We start from the raw sequence: 17,340 nt of genomic DNA on the forward strand, positions 1-17,340 counted from the left end.
TATGCTTTTATATATTTGTTAATTAGATCAATACAAGTGTTCCGAAGTCAACGGGACGCACAGGTATCCCGAACTAAATCTAGCAACATTACTTGGATCCAAGTGCAGGTACATTATTTTTCACAATGTTGCTTATAATATATTTATGCTACTTGATAAAACAATGCACAACTATAGAATCTTATTTGTTTTTCTATATATGTAGTGCCCGCAACAGAAAAACAGTTACGATTGCGGATACTTTGTATTGAGGTTTATGAAAGAAATCCTTCAGGCAAATCAATTAGAGATTCCGATCACGGTATGAATTTATAACTTAAGATAATTTCATATAATTTATTACATTTAACTAAATGTATCATTCATATTTTGTTTTTGTTTTGTAGTACCTTGACGAATTCCGTGCCACTGGATACCCGAGACTTAAGTTGGAAGAAATAAAAGAGGATTTGTGTCATTTTTATATTAAGCGCTTTTTCATGTAGGATTTGTGTCGAATTGAAGTACTATAATATTATTGATGTTGTAATGATGTATATATATAATATTGGATATTATAATGGTATTATATTAGTATATATATATTGTCTTACTGATGGCTGAAATAATATCGTCGAAAATAAATTACAGGTCGAAAATATTACAGGCTGAAAACATATTACAGGTCGAAAATATTACAGGTCGACTGGGAGGATTAAATTACAGGCTGCACATTAAAATACCTCATTTAGCTACTAAAGCGCTTTTTAAAAAAGCGCTCTTAAAGGACCACATACTAAAGCGCTTCTTTTTAAAAGCGCTGCCAAAGATTACTAAAAAAGCAAAAAAAAAAAAAAACAACATACTAAAGCGCTTTTGTAAAAGCGCTCTTATAGGGGGGGCTATAAGAGCGCTTTTTCTGGAAAAAGCGCTCTTAAAGCCCACCCTATAAGAGCGCTTTTACAAAAGCGCTTTAGTATGTTGCGTTTTTTTTTTAATTTTTTCTCTCACAGGTGGGCCTATCACAGCGCTTTTCTGGAAAAAGCGCACTTAAAGGGGGGCCTACCAGAGCGCTTTTTCCTGAAAAGCGCTCTTAAAGGGGGGCCTACAAGAGCGCTTTTTCCAGAAAAGCGCTCTTATAGGGGGGCCTACCAGAGCGCTTTTAAAAGCGCTTTCGTAGCCTATGCCAGCGCTGGCTTTGGCAGCGCTTAAAAGCGCTGTTAAAGGCCAAAAAAAGCGCTTTAAAAGCCCTTCCTCGTTGTAGTGTATGGCCAACCACGCTACTCCTTCCTTACCTTTCCTTAATCTAGAAGACTTGCAAAAAGAGGACCACTTCAAAAAACTTTCCGTAAATTTTCCGATTTATAATCTACCAGACTAATCCACTCGGCCACAACAAGTTGTAAAAATATAAACCATATAATCACAAAATTGGTGTAAATTTTAAAATATTTATACTTATTAACACAAAAAAAAAACTTAAAATTTCCCACAACAAGTTATCCGCAACCTTTTGGCTGTCAGTACATCACATAATTTTGTCTTCCATTCTCAATTTTATTTATTGTTTCAATTTCTTCTATTTATTATTGAAGGGAGTTTTCCACATATAAGTAATTCAAGGTGAGGTCTCTTTTGACATAGGTGACAGTTGTTTGGTTTATGCCATGACTGCATGATGCTATTCTATTTATTAGTGTTTAATAATTTCCTTTGACATAGGTGATAGTTTTTTGGTTCACGGCTTCTTCAACGCTTTTGCTTGAGTCTGTATATTGCAATTTAGTTTTTATTATATTTGATATTAATTTTGTACATTCCTAATATGATTTTAATATGTTTACTAAGGCTGCAACTAGGAAACTTTTATCAAATATTCTTTTGAATAAGTGATTTTTTTAAATGTCCTTGAGCTTATAATAAATAATGGATTTAAACCATTATTATTTGTTAAGGACTATTTCATATTATTGATAAACACATTTTAGCGTCTCATATTATCGATAAATACATTTTAGGGTTAAATATACGCTGCTCCTACCATTAGGGCGAGTATTGTTTTACATCCCTATTAATTTTTTTTTAGATTCCCCCATATAAAACAAAGATTCCTTTTTTCAATCACCTCTTTATATACAAAACACACATATTTTGTAATGAATTGAAAATGGGTTGAGACCAGGCCCGGCCCATTCCAGGTGCAGTCAGTGCTGTAGCACTGGGCCTCACAATCCTGGGGGCCCCAATATAAAATTTAATTATTATTATTAAACAAATAAAAACATTAAAAGTCTTCCTACATCTTTCTCTCTCTCTGGCTTATAGTTTCATCTAATGTAATAATTGATGATACTGGTAATAATTGAAGTAATTTTATCTCAATTTAATGTAATTGGTAATTATTTAATGTAATATAATAACTGATGAATTTGTTTTAAAAAATATTAGTTAGTGAGAAAAAAATTTAGTTAGATATTTTAAACAATACTTTTAATTTTTTAGTACTAATATATAATTTTATTTTTTTACGTATTTTTTAACTATTAAAATTCTATATACTTTTTAAAAATTTAGGCCCATTTTTAAAATTAAAACAGGGCCTTCGAATTGATTGGGTCGGCCTTGGTTGAGACCAAATAGGCCATATGTAAAGATAAGTTTGTAAAATGTATTGTAATATATTCTTACACACTGAGGCCAGTGGATTAAGAAGAGTTTTATGAATTTGATTGTGTCATGCTGTATTTGTAGTCATAATTAGTTGCAGAAGGAAAAGTGATGTTGAACGAAAAATGTTAGGGTTATGAATTTTAAAGATAAAATGAATCAGTTCATTTTGTTGCTTGCATGGACTCAAATAATTTTCTATGGAGAAAAGCTCATCATTGTTTTCCCCTTATTTTATAGTGTAAGTCACATTATATTAACAAATGAAAAATACATGGTTTCTTTTTATTACCGAAAGTAGAAAAAAACTAGTAGATGTTAATTTAGTTTTTTCTTTGCTTTCATGTATAATTCCACATGAAAATGTAGGGAAAAGTTTATCCTGGTCTCATTAGCTACACTTTTGGCCACTGCGGACTCACTACCTGCAACAAAGAATTCAAGTTTATCATTTGCATGTTTGGTATTACAGTGATTTTGGTAGTTATGCTGATGAATTTTGCAGATATTGTACTGATACAAAATGTTAAATGCTGACCTCAAGTGTGCTAAAGACTAATTGCATTCGGCTAGCAACAACTGATGGTTTCTCAGCTTCATCCTTCACAACCGTCTGCTCTAATTGAAGAGTCTTTACAAGTAGCCTTCATGATTCTTGTTAAAAATCCCGTCTCGGAAGCACCGGAAGATGTTTTAATTTCAAAACTTTAAAGGAAAATCTTGTTTTCCATTAAGAACTTGAATCTAATACCAAATTATGGTAGGCCATCCTAGATACTTCACGTTTAGATTTAGAGATATCAGATGCTTAAGACCAAAAAGAACTGACATTTTTCAACTCAAGATTTCTAATGATTTCTAATAAATTGACTCCTATCAGAATATTTATAAGTGTGTAAAGGATGGCATGTTGAGATTTGGAAGAACTTCTATTTTCCTTTGAACCTATTCATGTTTTTCTTTGAATTTTTTTTTCTTAATGACCATAATACAAACCATATCAATTTATTCGTTAGACTGACTGCATTCTCTTACTGTTTATATTGTTATTGTCCAGCTGTCAGCGATTATCGACAATCTCTGCAATTTCAGAATTTGAATGCAGAGAAACAAAATATACAATTAGAGGTGTGTAAAACATCTTATTATAACATAACTTGCTAATCAGTGGGATCCTAAGCTAACACAACTATCCTATACTATGAACTTGTTACAGATCACAATTGTAGTTGCTGCAGTGCCTGAAGGTCTACCTTTGGCTATTACTTTAACGTAAGTACAAGTGGCTAGGTTACTTCATTATACAATGTAAATGTGGCAAAACTAAACCATTGATATTTCTTCTAATATGTGTAATTTTCGTCTTCTGTTTCTATCATGATAGCTTGGCATATTGAAAATGATGGCAGATAAAGCCTTGGTAAGCACAAAATTCATTTCTCCAATACATAGCCCATACTCTTGCAAATTTTTATGCGAGTTTTACTTTTAAAACCTAACAAACATAGAGTTGCAGGTACGAAGACTGTCAGCCTGCGAAACTATGGGCTCTGCTACAATAATCTGTAGTGATAACTGATAAGACAGGAACATTAACCTTAAATCAGGCGAGTTTCATAGTCCAATACTTGGATAGTCTAAAAGCAGTTATAAGTCGTAACTATAATTTACATTTATGCAAATTAATAAAAGCTTCAAGGGTCGAGGCTATAATCTAAGTGTATACATTGGTCGCAATGCATGTACAAAAATGCTGATATTTCTAGAATTCTTAAGAGTATAAGTTCATAGATAAATCCATGTTTGTTCTCTTTGGGTCAATGAAGCAAAGTGATTTAATTTATGTCTCCCTTAAAAATTTCTAGGCTGCTGTATGGATGCAAGAAGGATACCTTTTATACTATTAAAGCTAACTCTACAGCGAATAAGGGCTTTAAAAGCGTTTATTTTGGGCTACTAAAGCGCTGCCAAAGCCAGCGCTACCGTAGGTAACGACAGCGCTTTTGAAACTCCAAAAGCGCTCTCGTAGCCCCCCCTATCAGAGCGTTTTTTCTGGAAAAAACGCTCTGGTAGCCCCCCTATAAGAGCGCTTTTCCAAAAGCGCTTTCGTAGGTTGCGTTTTTTGTTTTTTTTTATGTTTTTTTTTTAATCTTAGGCAGCGCTTTTAGTAATAAAGCGCTTTAGTAGGTGGCCCTTTAAGAGCGTTTTTTAAAAGCGCTGTCGTTGCTAAATGATGTATTTTAAAGTGCAACTTGTAATTTAAGCCTCCTAGTTCGACCTGTAATATTTTCGACCTGTAATATATTTTCAACTTGTAATATTTTTGACCTGTAATATATTTTCGACGATATATTTTCAACCATAGGTAGGACAATATATATATATATATACTAATATAATACCATTATAATATCCAAAATTATATATATACATCATTATAGTTCCTGTCAAACAAACTAAATCATGTAAAGTATGATATATATACAGAAAGTGTCACATGTAACTAACTCATGTCAAACAAACTAAATCAGTAACATCAACAATATTATACTTCAAATATTGGCAACAGTATGAACAAAGTAAGTAACCACCTAGAGTACTATAATATTATACTTCAAAAGTTTGATCGTTTCCCGGCCTGGTCCTGCAAAGTATGAACAGAACAACACGGTCAATTAAAGGCTCAACAACAACAAAAACAAACATGAAACAAACTATCAGTTTCAAATCAATCCACCAATATTGTAATGTGTCATCAATCCACCAATGTAATGTGTCATCAATCCAGTTTCAAATCAAACTATCAACACCACTTAACAACAACAAAAACAAACATGATTCATATAACAACGTCATCATCGTCAACTAATATTAAGCAAAATGAACCAACATCCACCAAAGAAACTCAAACACAAAGTCATTATCAAAATAATGTAGTCATAAAACTGTTCACACAATAATGTATTCATACCTATATGAATAGTTGCTGAATATAAAATTGACACAATTCCTCTTTGATTTCTTCCAACTTAAGTCTCGTGTAAGAAGCAGCATAGAAGTCATCAAAGTACTACATAACAAAAACATAATATGAATGATTTAGTTCAATGTAATAAATTATAAGAAATTATCTTAAGTTATAAATCCATACCGTGATTGGAATCTCTAATTGATTCGTTTGAATGATTTCTTTCATAAACCTCAAAACATAGTATCCGCAATCTGAACTGTTTCGCTGTATCGGACACTACATAGAAAAAAAAATAAGATTTTATAGTTGTCTTGTTTTATCAAGTAGCATAAATATTATAAGCAAAATTGTGAAAATTAATGTACCTCCACTTTGATCCAAGTAATGTTGTTTGATTTAGTCCGGGATACCTGTGCATCTCTTTGACTTCGGAACACTTGTATTGATCTAACAAAAATATAAAAGCATATGTTTAGATAAATCTCACAAATAATTAAATATATAAATATACACGAATATTTAGAACGATCCCACTTACGTATCAACCATTGACTTCATAGCCGGATAATTAGCCCACTCACACTACGCCAAATTTGGCTTTTAACAACACACCTAAGAAAGCGCTTGTGCCCAAAAGCGCTTTGGTAGGTTTGGCTAAAAACAAAATTAAAAATCACGCTAGAAAAGCGCTCTTATAGATGGGGGTAATGAAAGCGTTTTTTAAAAGCTCTCTTATAGGGTGTGTTATGAAAGCGCTTTTTAAAAGCGCTCTTATAGGTAGTGTTATGAAAGCGCTTTTATAGGGGGAGGGTACGAAAGCGCTTTTAGTAATAAAGCGCTGGTATAAGGGGGGTGTATGAAAGCGCTTCTTAAAAGCGCTCTGGTAGCCCTTTTTAAAATTTTCATAAAATTAAACTAAAACACGATATTTTATTCAGAAACACAAAACTCCTCCGTACATCTTCTTCTTCTTCCTCGCTCACGTACTCTCTGCTTCCTCGCTCTCACTCCCTCCGCCGTGGTCTCAGCCCCTCCTCCGTCCCTCCGTCGTCGTCTCACTCTCACTCCCAAACCAACTAGCCGCCGCTGCTACGCCGTTCTGTGGGATTTTAGGGTTTTTCTTGGTCAAAATCAAAATCTTCTTGCTGCTTCTGTTCAGGTAAAGTCTTCCCACTATTTTAGTTTTCATTTCATTCATACTTTTCCCATAAATCAAAATCAAAATATTTGGTTTATGGTTTATTAATTTGCTCTCATTAATTATTGATTTATGGTGTATTCATTTTATAACTTGCTCTATTTTTGCTATTCTCGAAAGGGAATTGCTAAAGTCATTTTATGGAAAAACTAAAAATATTCTCAGATTTCGGAGATACATTTCCGTACGCACCCAAAACACAACGTTTCAGATTTAATGATGAGTTTTAGGCTTTAATTAAAAAAATTATGGAGATGCATCTCCGTATACTTTCGACATCTAGATTTTATATTTCCTACTTACGGAGATGCATCTCTGGACGATATTTAATCAAAAAATCGCCAGAACCCTTTCTCTTTCCTCACTTCTCATAATACTCTCAAACTCTCATCTCCCGAAACCTCTCAACTCGCATTCACCCAAAATCATTCAAGACACTTCCTACAATAATAAAAACGATAAATTTGTAGAAAAAAAGATTTAACAATTTTTTATGAGAATTTTAATAAAGTAGTTCTTATTTTTAATATTTTTTAAATTTGATCATTTAGAAGTATTATATAGAAAAAAGAAATGTTTAAATTAATATTTTTTAGAAACTTTGTATAAACTTATAATAGTATACACTTCATTTTAAATAAAAGAAAGCATCATTTATCTTGAAAAAACACTAACAACAAAAAATAAAATAAAACTTTTATGCAAAATATTTGCACGGGTAGTAGAAAATTTCTCCACTGAACATAAAACTGTGTCAAAGTCAAATGTTCAAAACGGCATATTCGGGCACAGAAAATAAATCACACCCACAAAGCTCTCAATTTGATTTTGACCAAATTAGCTTCTCGTTTTACATATAATAACTTTATTTCTCCATCCAAATCACTCTCTAACATTTCCTCTTTGACATGATCTTCACTCATTTCAAATTGATATTGTTTTCTCACATTCCATTTCCATTCAAAGTTTGTATTTTATCACTCATTGAAGCATGAATGGAATTTTATATAGGTTAGGATTTAGTTTATATGCCTAGCACTACTAGATGTCACAACTTTGAACATATTTCTTTCCCTTGTTTCAATATAGTGATTGAGGATTTGTAATAAAATGGTTAACCAAAATTTCAAATAAATAACATGTGTTTGCTATTTTACGTTTTCTAGACATGTAATGTTGTCAAAGCTTGTATAATACCTTAATTTTACATTCTTTGTTTTGATGTTTTTTTTATATAGTATTTATACCAAAAAAGATGGAAAGTATAGCCATTGTTTGAGAATATAAACCATAGTCTTATGCAGTACAACTTACCAATGATTTATTTTTGGAGTTTAAACACTAACATGTGTCTCTATTTAAGAGGTAGATGATTATCTTTTTGGAGTATAAACCATACTCTTTTACTATGGATTACAAACTAATTTGGCATGAACCATGTTTTCTTCCTCATGAGCTATTTTGTCCTTGCGTTGGGCTTTAGCTCAACTTGGCTAGATTATTTGTCCGATTCTTCTATTTCTATTTGTTACTTATTATACATTTAATTTTATATTCATTTGCTGTGTTACTAAAACCCACAATTACATTAATATTGTAAGAGACGGTCGCTCTAAAGTGATTTATAGATTTTTTAAATATTATAATTGATCTGGATATATCAAGATGTTTGATAAATCCAAAGTAATTAACATATTTAAAAAACTTTATATATTTTCACTTTAGAGATACTAAGATGCTCTCTTACAACATTAATATAATGTAATTGTGATTTTTATTAGATTTTTTCTTTATCCACCTTCCTATGGGGGTCACCCCCAGCGAAAACCCCATTTTACCCTGCTTCGGAAATGCATTTCCGAAATATTTTTTTTCTAAATTTTTCCAGACTTCGGAAGTGCATTTCCGAAAAAATCTCAAAAATTGGGATTTTGACTAATTCGGAGATGCATCTCCGAAACAACAAAAAAAAATCTAAAAAAATCCCAAAAATTAATTTTAGGATATTAATTAATTCACATATCATAAATTTGATATAATTTATGAGTAATGAATAATAATAATTATATATTTTGATATAATTTATGAGTTATGAATAATAGCTATTATATATTTCTATCCTGATTCATATTTTAAAATTTAAAAAAATTTTAATTAGAATAATTAAAATAATTTCACTTACAAAATAGGTTATAATTTTTTATTTATATATTTATAATAATTGTTATATATTTATAAAAAAATGAGTGTTTTAATTTATATATTTATATAATAATTATAATAATTATTATATATTTATAAAAATTATTATATATTTATATATTTATATAATAATTATTATATATTAATTATAAATATATTTATATATTTATATAATAATTATAAAAATTAAAAAAATAAGTGTTTTAATTTATAATAATTATTATATATTTATATATTTATATATTTATATATTTATATATTAATTATTATATATTTATATATTATATATTTATATAAGTTAAAAATTATTTTTAACTTTAAAATTGTTTAGGAAATTTTGATTCACCTTGATTTTATTGATTAACCTTCATTTTATTGATTCACCTTGATTTTATACCTATTAATTGTATTGATTCACCTTGATTTTAATTTTTTAATAATTATTGAATTCTTTCGGAAGTGTATATCCGAAACATTCCAAGACCAATTTGGTCTTGGAATATTTTGGATATGCATCTCCGAAGACACCCCCTCCCAAAAAAAAGGTGTTTTCGGAAATGCATCTTCGAAAACCCAAAAAATGGGTGTTTTCGGAAATGCATCTCCAAAAACACCATTTTTTTTCGTGTTTTCGGAAGTGCATTTCCGAAATAAGACAAATTTTGAAGGAAAAAAAAGCGTTTCGGAAATGCATTTCTGAAGTGAGGGTATTTTAGGTTTTTCACCGGAGGTGATCTAGAAAAGAGGGAGGTAGGGAAAGAAATTTCCTTTTTATTAACACAAGAAATGAAGATACGATTGACAGTGTAATAAATATTCATTAAAAAATGAATGATTATTGATGAGTCATCAATCTAGCCAAATTAGGACAAAGCTCAAGCTGATGAAAACATAGACGATGCAAATGAAAATTAAATTAGTTTATAATCTATCATAAAAGAGTATATGAACAATTTATTTTTCAGAATTAAAATACATGATTTTGAAAAAGTGATAACTTAAAAGAAAATAAAATTTGACTTTTCATAAAATAAAAATGGGTTTGTGTTATGAATATTTATGTTAGTGGATGTCCATCCATCTCCTAGTTCTTCATCTTCCTATTCCATACTTAATATGTGTTTAATATGTATGATTTTCTATCTCCCTTGAGTCCTATAAATAGAGACCCATATTACAATGTAAAGCACACTTGAAATAAGATAAGATAATATTGCTCTCTTTCTTCTCTATCTCTCTTTGATCTCTCTATTGTTTTAGTTAGTTTTATAAAACGTTATCAGCACGATACCCTACAACGCGAGTGATGATATAGCCAGGTTCTACGTTATTTTTCTAATCTTAATATATTTGAACCAATATAATATGATTCATGTTTTTGTTACTATTTTTTTTCTTCATATAAATATGTTTATTTTTTTATATATTTTGTAGAGAAATTGATTTACGTTGTACAATAATATTAGATTTCTTTGATCATTCTTGTTAAATTCCGGAAGAATTTAACATTAAGGCATTTCTATATGTTTGCCCGGAATTCCATTTTAATAAATAAAAGTGTTAATTTAATATTCAAGCATCCCTGAAGGATTGCACAAAGAACTACAGAATGTGATTGAGTTCCTGAAGAACTATAAAAAAAAGTTGTGATTTCATCATGATATTAATGAATCTCAGAAGGATTACATCTCTACTAATAACATATCCCAGAAGGATTGCATCTGTTATGTTAAAAATTTGAAAAATGATTGCATCACCTATATTATCGAATTCTAGATGATTGAATCAATAATAGTGAAGTATCCCAGAATGATTTTACAAAGAAATTTTATTTTTCTTTTATTAATGATGTAAAGATTTGTAACCTACATTTTTGAGAAATAAAATTTCATAAAAATTATCCAATTTTCTTTCATAATTTAATGGTATACATCTATGAAGGATTGCAAATATTGTAATTTTCTAAGTAAAACGAAGCTCTCAGGATAATATCAATTGTGATCTTCATGCATCCCAAAAATATTGCAAGAGTAATATTAAAATATCCCTGAAGGGTTTCATAAATTTTTGTTGTTGTATCGATTTAAAAATTTATAATTTGTAATATGCTCATAAAAAGATTGTTATTCCAGAAGAATAACACAAATAATTTTAACGCATCCCAGCAGGATGGTTATATGTCTTCGATTATTATTTATAACACGTTTTATTTATATAGTTACTGAAGATCTTATCAAACATCCCTGAAGGATAGTAAAACAACATAATTAAATGATGATATAATTTTGATAATATGATTTTGTGTAATTTTGATTATTATATGATAATATGTTCATATGCGTGTGTATGGTTAAAATTATTAATCATGAGATACTATTATATTGGTTTTGAATATATTGCCAATTATTACACAAATTAGATATAGTTATTGATGCTCCAAAATTAGGATGATCAGTGTTTGATTTATGTACTCAATTGTAATACTTCATATTAAACAAAGTCTTGCTGATACAATTTCTTTATTCATATTATTTCTAAATATTGATATTTTAACAAGAGAATTAAAACATTGCAATCTATTAAAGAATATATCAATAGTCTAAAGTTGCTACATATTTTAAAGTTATTATAATAGTGCTTAGATTTCTCATATAAATTTTAGTTATACTATTCTTTTCTTTTTACAAGTATAGTGTATGGATGACATTTATTAGTCCATCTTAAAGACACACGAAATAAGCTCATATTTTGATAGAGTCGAGATTCGAATGAACTTTAATCCTTTATATTTTCCTTTTGCGTGTTCTCTTTATGTCTTGCCAAATGTTTTTTCGTTATAGATAATTCACATGAATTATATTGGAGGTATTGAATATCCTTGTATTACACAAATGGATTTGGACATAAAATGTATAATAGAAAAGCTATCGGCTTTTCCCTCGGGCTTGTACTACACTTATATTAGTACAATTTAAGCACATGTCATTGTAAACCAGTAGTTTACAAATACACTTAAATGTGTCATTGGTAAAACTGGTTGGGTCATCTCGGATTTAATATGATGCGAATAATTTGTATTGAAGAACCAAAAGTTTCTTCAATCCAGTCAATTTTTGTGTGTTTCTAAAGGAAAATAAAAATTTGAGAAATTGCGATTTTATGACATTAATTGTTGCATCGACTAAAATATCATGCATATGTCTCTACTCACAATCAGAAGTTTGTGAAATTATTTTCTCAACTAATTAGACTAAGATATTGTTTTTTTGATTTTTTTTTAAAATTCCTGTATAAGTATCACATATATTATTAAAATTGATATTGAATATCATATAATATATGTTCATAAAAAGAAAATGGACCCGAAGATCCATTCTTTAGACGTCTAAAGTTAATTATATGGTTGATACTTATGAGATCATCAATTCTAAATTATATATTTGAAACACCCAAAGTATGATATTAAGATATTTATTCGCATTAAGCCAACAAGTTACTATATCTTAGTCCTCCCTAATTTATTCTAATACTTCTCATCTAAAAGAACATTTGGATTTGTTGTGTATATTCCAATTGCTCCAATATAATACATTAAGATGAGTCATGATAGAATATTGGAAAAATATAATTAATGTGACTATCAATTTTGAGGATATAATTTGAGAAAATAATCAAATACTTGATTGCAGCCCAGTTGGCTGATTATCAATTGATAAATTAATTTTTCCAATATTAGAGGGAGGGAAATGAATCGCTGAAATCATGAACAAGAAGTTCAAATGAACAAGTTAAAATAAATTGTTGTCTTGATTCTCGTACAAATCAATATGAACCAAAAGTTCAAAATATTATTCATTTGCAAAGTTTATGAAATAAGTTATCAGCTGGTAATACTCCACTTAAAGTGGGTTCTCCTATTGGATAATATAATATTGCAAATGAGTTGTTGTTGCGCTTGAAGCGTGGTATGAAAGTCGGTTCCAATGTTAAAAGTCCTCTACTAAGAAAAGAAACTAAATATGACCCAAGTGAGGGTATGAAAATGCTAAGAGCACTTTGACCTAATTTAATTTTCAGTTCCAGAAAAACAAATCAAGTACTTGAAATATGAAATAAAGAGATCTCTATAAATTATGTCATGGGTGAAATGGAATGGAACCGAAATTGAGATAACCAAATAAAGTCAATATTGACAATGTCTTTGTATACAATATAGCGCTAAAAGTGATCAATGATAACGAGGATCATGAGTCAAAGTCTATTAAAGATTGTAGACTAAGTGAGAATTGGCCAAATGAATATATTCAATTACAGAAGAATGAAACTCACTTTACAAGTGACTCACTTTTGGACCTGTAGTCCGAACACCTCAAGGTGTGAAACCAATTGGATATAAATAATTTTTATGAAAAAGAAACATAAGAATGATATAAAGTTTGATTTATTGCTCAATGATTTTCACAAATACCTAAGCTTGATTTTGATAAAACATATCCACCTGTAGTGGATTCAATCGATTTTTTTTTATATTTAATTAGCCTTGTAGCACATGAAGGGCTTAATTTGAACATGGTGAATGTTATGACATCTTATTTATATGGTTCACTTAATAGTGACATTTACGTGAAACTCCCTGAAGGGTTCAATATACCAAAGGCACGTAATTTTGGATCTCGAGAAAACCACTCCATCAAATTGAACAAGTTTCTCTATGGATTGACACAATCTAGACGCATGTGGTATGATCAATTTGTCCTTTTATTTTCATAAAATGATATGGAAAAGTATTTGCAATAATAGTTGTCTATGTGGATGACATAAGTATTATTGGAACTCCTGAAGAGCTTCCAAAAGCTATAAATTGCTTAAATAAAGAGTTTGAGATGAAGGACCTAGAAAAGACAAAATATGTATAGGTTTGCAAATTGAGCATGTGGACAAAAGAATATTTGTACATCAAGAAGGCTATATAGAAAAGTGTTGAAATGATTCTATATGAACAAATGTCACATGTCGCCTACTCCAATATGGTTGTTAGATCATTAGATATGGAGAAAGATCTTTTTAGGCCTCGAGAAAAGGATAAAAATTGCTTGGTCCTGAAGTACCATATCTTAGTGAAATTGGAGTACTAATGCACCTTGCTAAATACACACATCATGATATATCATTTGCGGTCAATCTATAAGTAAGATAGAATTATTCATCTACACGAAGAAATTGGAAAGCGGTCAACCATATACTTCATTATCTTAGAGATGTAGGTTACTTGTCAGATTCTCACAATGGTAGATCAGAAAGAGGTTATTTATTTACATGTGATGGTACAACCATTTCATGGAGATATACGAAACAAATCATGGCAACAACTTCATAAAATCCTGCATAACTATTACCACTACATGAAGTCACTTCGAAGAAGACATTTTAAGCAACGACTACAAAGAATATCGTCTCACATGTAAATGTCTGCACGAGGGGGAGAAATAGATATGTTTTGCACTCTTTTTTCCTTCACCATAGTTTTGTCCCATTGGGTTTTCCTGGTATGGTTTTTAACGAGGCAATTCACATTCAAAGGATATTGTACTCTTTTTCCTTCACTAGAATTTTTCCCACTGGGTTTTTTCTAGTAAGGTTTTAACGAGGCATATCCTCAATGGACATCCAAGGGGGAGTGTTATGAATATTTATGTTAGTGGATGTCCATCCATCTCCTAGTTCTTCATCTTCCTATTCCATACTTAATATGTGTTTAATATGTATGATTTTCTATCTCCCTTGAGTCCTATAAATAGAGACCCATATTACAATGTAAAGCACACTTGAAATAAGATAAGATAATATTGCTCTCTTTCTTCTCTATCTCTCTTTGATCTCTCTATTGTTTTAGTTAGTTTTATAACAGTTTGATCATTTTTATTCTTGTTTTTGTTTTTCTTCAAAGCCAAAAAATGATTTTATTATTTTTGTTTTTGTTTATTAAGGCTTCATAACCTTATTTATATATCATTGAAGTTTCTCTATTTAGTCAATTGACAACTAATATTGTTTAACAATTCATTCATTCCTAAGTTGTCATGTACCTCATCCAAACCCAAACGACTTTGTTCTCTCACTTATACCAAATGAAGAATATAATTTCAGGATTTACACTTGTTATACTAAAAATGAATGTAAGTAACAAATACAATGATAATTTTGTTAATAAAGTATCATTTTAAGTTTTGCCACATAATAATAGACGCTCTATTTTTAAAAAACGGATGTAAAATTGAAAGAGTATTTGTCATCAAACTCTATTACTCCCGTTATATTAAAAGAGGGTGTAAATTTTGAAAACCAAAAAAAAATTGCTCATTTTTTTCTATAAGCAATAATATATTGACACAGGGAACCCAAGTTCTCAACCAAGATTACAAAAGACCGAGGAAATAACCCTGGAAAGAAAAATTACACGCCAATTGAAACTTAAGACATGTAAAACCAAAGATTCTTGCTAAATCTCAAACCAGATCAATAGAAAACCTCAAACCAAACCAAACCAAACTGAAACCGCAAAAAACCGCATTTGGTTCGGATTTGTTTGGGCCATTTTACAACAAAACCGCACGGTTCGGTTTGGTTTGCAGTTTGTATTTTATAAACCAAACTAAACCGCATTATTTTACAACTCAAACTTCATTTATCTCACATATAACCCAAACTCAAATCTATTATGCCATTGCATTCAGATTACAAAATAATTTTCTCTTCCTCACACTTAACGTTTCAATTTAAGTCTTCTCAAATCTCTCTTATTAGTATCGTTCCTTCTACTCATCTTCTTTTCCATTTACATCTCGCATATTCTTCTTTAGTATATCATGTCTTATGTTCTTTATTATTCATCTTCTTATTTTTTATTCTACTGTTATCTCTTTTAATTACGTTTTTAATGCACCTATTCTTCTCTGATCTCTTCTCTCTTCCGCTATTTCTTTTCTATCTTCTCAAATATTTCATCTCCTCTATTTTTCTGTTTCATTTTAATATTTTCGATAATGTTTTATGCTACTATATTATGTTTTTCTATTCCATTTTTCTCTAATCTTATTTTTGTATATTAAATAAATTTTTTTGGTCCAAATATGATGAATTTTGTTGTTATTTGATAAGCATAAATGACTAAAGACAAAGCTATATTGTCATTTATATGTGTATGTATGGCTAAATAAATATTTTGTAAAAAAACGAACCAACCGAACCAATCCAAACCGCATTGGTTTGGTTTGGTTTAGTTTAGGTTTCTTTCCAAAAGTCAACCGAACCAAACCGAACCACACATTTTTTCTCTTGCGGTTCGGATGATTTTTTAAGTCAAAACCGCCCAAACCGCACCGCGAACACCCCTAGGGTTGGTTAATTTTTTCTATAGAGGCTCACCTCCAAACCAAAAATTTCATTACCCAAACAATATCACGAATATTCCACGTATCGTTTCTAAAAACAATGTCATTCCTCAAGATCCAAAGATTCCAACATATGGCCAACCACACTACTCCTTCCTTACCTTTCCTTAATCTAGAAGATTTGCAAAAAGAGGACCACTTCAAAAAGCTTTCCATAATTTTTTCGATTTATAATCCATCAGACTAATCCACTTGGCCACAACAAGTTATAAAAATATAAACCATATAATCACAAAATCGGTGTAAATTTTAAAATATTTATACTTATTAACACTAAAAAAAACTTAAAATTGCCCAAAACAAGTTATCTGCAACCTTTGGCTGTCACTACATCACATAATTTTGTCTTCCATTCTCAATTTTATTTATTGTTTCAATTTCTTCTATTTTATTTGTTAGTTAATATGAGCGCCTAAGAGGGGGGGTGAATTAGGTGATGGTAGATTTTTGTCCTTTTATTCTTTTATGATCTTGTTGTGTGTGGTAAAAGCAATAAAAGCGGAAAGTAAATGAACACACAATGTATACTGGTTCCCCTCACAGGTCGAGAGTACTCCAGTCCCCTTGCCAACAAGCAAGAGATTTTACTATAATGTTATGACTCTTACAAGACTCTTCCTAGTCCTTCTAAAGAGACAACCACCAAGAACACCCTTCTTGGATTTCAATAAGTCCTTAAGAGAACACCCTCCCTAAGGATACCTCTTGTTTCCAAAACTATGGACAACAAGGTTACAACCTTACAATCTTATATACACACTTGGAACAATAAGATGTAATCAATACAAACATAAAGAATTACAAGTGATTGAATATATTTGGTAATAAGTAAAGTTTTCTCAAAATAAGTTATTATGTACTCAATGGAAATG

At 30.1% G+C, this 17,340-nt stretch overlaps 1 long non-coding RNA gene across 1 annotated transcript; it reads right to left on the reverse strand.

The window, feature by feature from the left end:
• Positions 1-5,232: 5,232 nt before the first annotated feature.
• LOC131656762 (uncharacterized) lies at positions 5,233-6,032 on the reverse strand. The gene is made up of 4 exons (XR_009300281.1): positions 5,983-6,032; positions 5,798-5,893; positions 5,618-5,716; positions 5,233-5,290 (listed from the first exon to the last, which is right to left on the reverse strand). It is a non-coding gene; the product is annotated as an uncharacterized LOC131656762 (long non-coding RNA).
• Positions 6,033-17,340: the final 11,308 nt, after the last annotated feature.

The sequence above is a fragment of the Vicia villosa genome, linkage group LG3, assembly GCF_029867415.1.
Source record: "Vicia villosa cultivar HV-30 ecotype Madison, WI linkage group LG3, Vvil1.0, whole genome shotgun sequence".
Lineage (NCBI taxonomy): Eukaryota > Viridiplantae > Streptophyta > Magnoliopsida > Fabales > Fabaceae > Vicia > Vicia villosa.